We start from the raw sequence: 6,000 nt of genomic DNA, 5'->3' as shown, positions 1-6,000 counted from the left end.
CATTACCTTATGGGCACCTTCCCACTACCCTATGGGGACCTTCCCACTACCCTATGGATACTTTCACACTCATGTGGGCACATTCTCACCACCTTACATTTTCACATCCTTTCTACTACCTTACAAAACCTGAGTAGTAATATGCAGAAAACATGGAAGAAGCAACAATATTTTGCATAGTTGGTGCATTTATTTCAACAAAAAAAATAGCTGCATCAGCCAGGTTAGGTTAGAAATGTGATATATAAAACCGTGTGTACTATTACACTTGACAATCATAACAGGTCATGTGTTGTAGTTATATATAAAACTATATATAAAAGATAACTGTATGTACGAGGACAATTATAACAGGTCATGTGTTGTAGTTTCACAGGATGAAATAGATTCATACATGCATTACCTGAATCAAATGTAATCATGAATATGCAAAGGAACTTAAAGGTATTATTCTGCACTTTTATGATGGCCGCTGGTCAGATATTACATTACACTAAAATGGCATAAAAACCTACATAGACTGACTCCAATATTTACACACATGCCAACCATTATTTTTGTTCTGGCTCTAGAAAATATTTAATGGTGAACCAGTATTCAATAATAGAAATTCTAGCAGTGAAAGAGCGAACAGCTGTCTCTGGTTTCTGAATCAGATGAATGGTGGGTTGGTACAGTAGTTGTCTCCTTAGCAGCGCGAGCCTGCAAATATAATTATAATCAATGATAAATTGGGAAATCCTTGTTTACCATTATATGGTCAGATTAAGTGATGTATGTACACATAAAATATTTGCAAGAGGTACGTACCTACAGATAATTCTGCACTATTTCATCTAGGCGCATCAGAACCTTTCTCTAATAATCTATAAAAACACATAAAAAGGAAATGCTAAGTGTCATGGGCCACATAAAAACAAGTGAGCATTATGCAATTATGAATTAAAGACATAAATTTAAAAAAATGGTTGGATTTTATGATAAAATACCACACATCAAAAAGTAACATTATTAGTACTGGATGTCATTGCACAGATATTCAGACTGACAGATCACAAATGTAAGTCATTTATTCAAGTAGTGTTTCTATATTTTCATAAAACGATCTCCACCACACACATCATCCCCCACAAACAACATGGCGCTGCGGCACGCTTTCCTGTGGGGGAGACTCACACACTAACATTCATTAAAATAAACATTTAACGATAACATTTGCATACAATGTATCATCAAACACAAGCTACATCCACACGGCAACAAGATGTTATTTAAAAAAATATTGCGTCCAAATGGGCAACGATCAGTAAAATATCAGGTCCATATGGCAACGCAACGCTTGCTGAAAACGATGCAATACACATGCCACACCTCTAGGGGTGCTGTAAGACGGTCCCTTCGGAGACACCAGAACAATAGAAGAAGTAAGGACGCATGCGCATAAACTATTATGCGCGAGACTTCATATTAGCCACAAAGTCAGAAAAATCTGTTTGTAAAATTACATTATAATGACCAAATACAATGAAAAGTATTTTTCCAGTCTCACCTGTGAAAGGTAATCCCATGTGATCTCATTTGGACGGTACACCTGTTGGGACAGTTAAACGCAGCACATGAATGATGCATTCTCCGCTTTGACCCATCCAATATGGCGGCGAGGATGACGTGTGATTCTACGCGGAAGGCGGCGTCTTTAATGGTCCGGAATAAATTGAATGCTACACGTTGATGGATTAATTTGTTGTTCTACGCCCTTTTTGAGGAATGTATTGTAGGACTTAAACCAACATCTGAAGAGGTGAGATCGCTCCTTTTTTTCCCTATTTTTGCTGGCAGGATTGACTCTGCCCTAAGGGCTATTCTCTCTCTCTCTCTCTCTCTCTCTCTCTCTCTCTCTCTCTCTCATTTTGCACCATTACACAATAAATATTCACAGTGAAAATATTTTGTAAGCGCGTTTCATGAACCAAGTTATAGGATTTGTTGACAACTCGCATCGAGTTCGTTACACTTCTACTCGGCGTGAAGCACTGACAGTCATGTGGTTGTGACATCATCGTAAACAAATCCGTTCTACTCATCCAGACGACTTCGCAACGGCAACGTTGCCAGATCTTTCCACTCTGGAACCCGTTCTCAAAAGATTGCGTTTTGGGGCATCCAAAACACCGGTGCCGTGTGGACGCCAGGCCGAAACGATAAACAATTGTATCGGATTCACCTGAATCTGTTGCCATGTGGACAGGGCCTTGCTATTGTTGTCACTATGTGAATGTAAGGTGATTAGTGACAACAATAGCAAGGGTAACATTCTTACCTTGAAAGATTCTGTTGATCAAAGCTCTCCAATTATAACGAAACACCTTCCCTTCGCATGAATAAAAAAAAACTGGGAGGCCGGAAGTCGCTCCAACAGGTTTTGAAAGACCGAGGCGATCCGGAGCCTTAAAGCATGATTGGATAGAGGTCAGCCAGCATATGCCCTTTTCCCGCCAAGTTAACGGGGTGGGGTGGTGGAGGGGGTCACGGGATGGGGCGGGTATTGGATTTGGAAAGAAAGTGGGGGGATATTGATAATTTCTATGAAAAGCATTGGCGAACGGCCCGAAGGTGCCCTGGAAAATGAAACTGTACATGTTCATTCAGTGAATTTGAGCATTTTTTGAATAATTTTGCTTGCTTCAAGCTTTCTGTTGTGTTTACTCTTTTATACCTCCCCCCCTCCCCTGGTCGCTGAAGTATTACCACTACGTTGTCATTAGGTATTACCACTACGTTGTCATTAGGTATTACCACTACGTTGTCGTTACGTATTACCACTCCGTTGTCGTTACGTATTGTCACGACATTGTATTAGGACGTGCCTACTACATAATGACGACATATTTCCCTGATGTTACCAAACCTCTACCTAACCACTACGTCGTATATACATTGTGTGTTTGCTGGGTGGGCACTCTTCTTCACACGCTTTAATTTCATAATCTCCTTTCATCCAGGCTCCAAGAACACCAAGGTGGACGCCCTGTCGCGAACCTTCAACTTGTCACTTTGTAACCCCGAATCTCACCCCATTCTCACACCTGACTGTTTCATTCAGGCCATCACCTGGGACTTGGACCAGGAGATAAGAACCTCTCAACCTCACAAAAGTCCAGTGAACTGTCCGCCTGGCCTCCTTTATGTTGCTAAGCACCTCCAAGGGAGACTCATCACATGGGTACATGCATCCCCTGCCGTGGGTCATCCTAGCAGTCAGTGGACTCACCAGATGCTAAAGAACAAGTACTGGTGGGAGAACATGTGAACTGAAATCAACCATTTCATTGCCTCCTGCTCTGAGGGTGCCCAGACCAAAGTTCCATGAACCCCTCCCTCTGGTAAGCTTTTGTCCCCTCCCTGTATCTCAGAGACCCTGATCCCACCCGGCCATTGACTTCATCACAGACTTGTCACCATATCAAAGTAAAACCACCATCATGGTAACTGGACAGATTTTCTAAGGCACTGAGACTACCTGGCATCCCCACTGCACTGTAAAAAAAATCCCGTTGTTTTTACGGAAAAAAACTGGCAGCTGGAGTCACCAGAAAAAATCCGTAAAATATACAGCAAAACGGTAATTGCTTTTACAGCACAGCATGTACATTTTACAGTTTAAAGTAGCAAATATAACAGAAGTCCAGTGTTTTATATGCTGGATTTAACTGTAAAATGTACAAGCTGTACCGTAAAAGCAATTACCGTTTTGCTGTATATTTTATGGATTTTTTCTGGTGACTCCAGCTGCCAGTTTTTTTCCGTAAGAACAACGGGATTTTTGTATGCTGGTTTCAATGATCTACTAGACAGATATTTTTTTGGGGGGGCTTTTTTCACCTTTATTGAATAGGACAGTGTAGAGACAGGAAATGAGCTAGAGAGAGACTGGGAAATGACCTTGGGTCAGAATCGAACCCGGGTCCCCAGATTCACAGTATGGCGCCTTAGTCGACTGAGCCACGACAGTGGCCGTTTTTGTATTTTTTTTAACAGGGCAATTATGTAATTTTAACTATCACATTCTGTTTTAGTATTACAGTTTGTCTGTGTTTAAACTACAACAATTTGTAAATTCTACAAAAAAATATGATCAATTCAACATATTCTTACTGTTAAATTAACAGTGGTATTTGGTGAGGAGTTTTACAGTATATTGATGTAAATTACACACTGCTTCATTGTTTTTGTATTTACAGTTTTTTTATGTCATGATTTTACATAAATTCCCTGTTAATTCTACAGACATTTTTTACAGTGTGCATTTCAGACAGCTGAATTGTTATTTCAGAATGTATTCAGATATTTTGGCATCCCAGAGGACATAGGCAGCAACCGTGGTCCGCAGTTCATTTCATGATTATGGGCCTGTTTCATGGAATGATTAGGAGTCTCAGTGAGCCTTACATCTGGATATCAACCCCAGTCCAATGGCCAGGTGGAATGGGCAAACCAGGAAATTGGTTGTTTTCTAAGGATTTTCTGCATGAGGAACCGGGGGACTGGTCCTGATTCATCCCATGGGCCAAGTATGCACAGAACTTGCTCAAGCACTCTGCTATGCAACTAACACCATTTCAGTGTATGCTCGGTTACCAACCACCCCTGTTCCCATGGGACGATGCACCAACACAGGTACAAGCAGTTGAGGAGTGGTTTTCATGGAGTCAAGCAATATGGGAAGAGGTTCACCAATGCATAGAGTCTGCAAATGCCAAGTGTAAAGAGTATGCCGATAAGCACAGAAGTAGCAACCCAGAATTTTCTCCAGGCGACAGACTATGGGTCTCTATGAGAGACCTCAAGGAACCCAACATGTGCAAAAAGCTACAGGCACACTACATCAGTCCCTACAAGGTACTCTGGCATATCAGCAAAGTCTCATACAGACTAGAGCTCACACCTCACAGCCATATACCCCCCACTTTCCATGTCTCATGCCTGAAACCTGCTATTATCAGGGTCCTCTTGCTGAGAATACTCCTGTCCAAGATCACCTGCATCTAAGCTTAGAAGGAGAACCCATCTACCAGTTAAACAGAATACTTGACTTTAGATGCAGAAGAGGTCAAATAGAGTATCTGGTAGACTGGGAAGGATATGGACCAGAGGAATGAAACTGGGTGGGAGCAAGGACATTCTGGACCCTCTTCTGACACAGGAGTTCCACACACAATACCCTGACAAGCCTGCACCAAGGGGGAGAGGGTGCCCCAGAAAGAATGTAGCTCCCAAAGGGAGCTGTGGGGGTGGGGGGTTCTGTCAGTAATGGCATTGAGAGCGACAGCTCTAACCAAACTACAACGCCCAAGAATCATAGCACCCCCGTCACCAGCTTATTGAGTGCAGCTGCCTCTCATTCACGTCTAATCAGCCACGCTACTTAAGCTTCTCTCACATTCACTCTCATTGTGAAGTATCGTTCTGAGTTTACCCAGTCATACAAAGCCTTTCCTGTTCTGCCTGCCTCTAGTTTCTTTGACCCTTGCTATCTTCTATGTCTCTAGTTTTCTCTTCATTGCCCTGTTTGCCGATCGACCGACCCTTGCCTGCCTTTGACTACTTTTCTAGTTTTGTAATTTGGCTACGTTTCCTATTTGTATCTCCATTCTCCCCTACACATACATCTGTAAGTGCCTGCACCCTGACATGGATGTCATTTCTTTTTACTTAGTTGAGCAGTTTTTGACATAATATGTATTCCTACAATTTTGGAATAGGGCTTTTTACTTTATTTTTATTATTTTGTATTTACTGTTTGATCTCAAACACATTAAGAAGGCAAGAAATTTCACTAACTAATTTAACTTTTGATGAGACACACCTGTTAATTGAAAAGCATTCCAGGTGACTATCTCATGAAGCTGGTTAAGGGCCCGTTTACACGAGGACGCTGTCGGGTAAAAACGACTAAATATTTTATCAGAAGTGCCTTTCGTTTACACGGGGACGGCGTTT

The 6,000-nt window shown here is 41.7% G+C and overlaps 1 long non-coding RNA gene across 1 annotated transcript in view; it reads right to left on the bottom strand.

Annotated features, from left to right (window-relative positions):
• Positions 1 to 365: 365 nt before the first annotated feature.
• The window catches only part of LOC132892518 (uncharacterized), a 46,106-nt gene continuing 40,471 nt past the window's right edge, over positions 366 to 6,000 (bottom strand). Inside the window, exons 3-4 of the long non-coding RNA XR_009655451.1 lie at positions 811 to 866; positions 366 to 702 (exon numbers count right to left, since the gene is read on the bottom strand). This is a non-coding gene — a long non-coding RNA (uncharacterized LOC132892518). The remainder of the gene's footprint in view (positions 703 to 810; positions 867 to 6,000) is intronic.

Source organism: Neoarius graeffei, chromosome 10 (assembly GCF_027579695.1).
Source record: "Neoarius graeffei isolate fNeoGra1 chromosome 10, fNeoGra1.pri, whole genome shotgun sequence".
In the NCBI taxonomy this organism is placed as follows: Eukaryota; Metazoa; Chordata; class Actinopteri; order Siluriformes; family Ariidae; genus Neoarius; species Neoarius graeffei.
The sequence above is the reverse complement of the archived record's forward strand: the minus strand, read 5'-3'. Positions and strand labels throughout refer to the sequence as shown.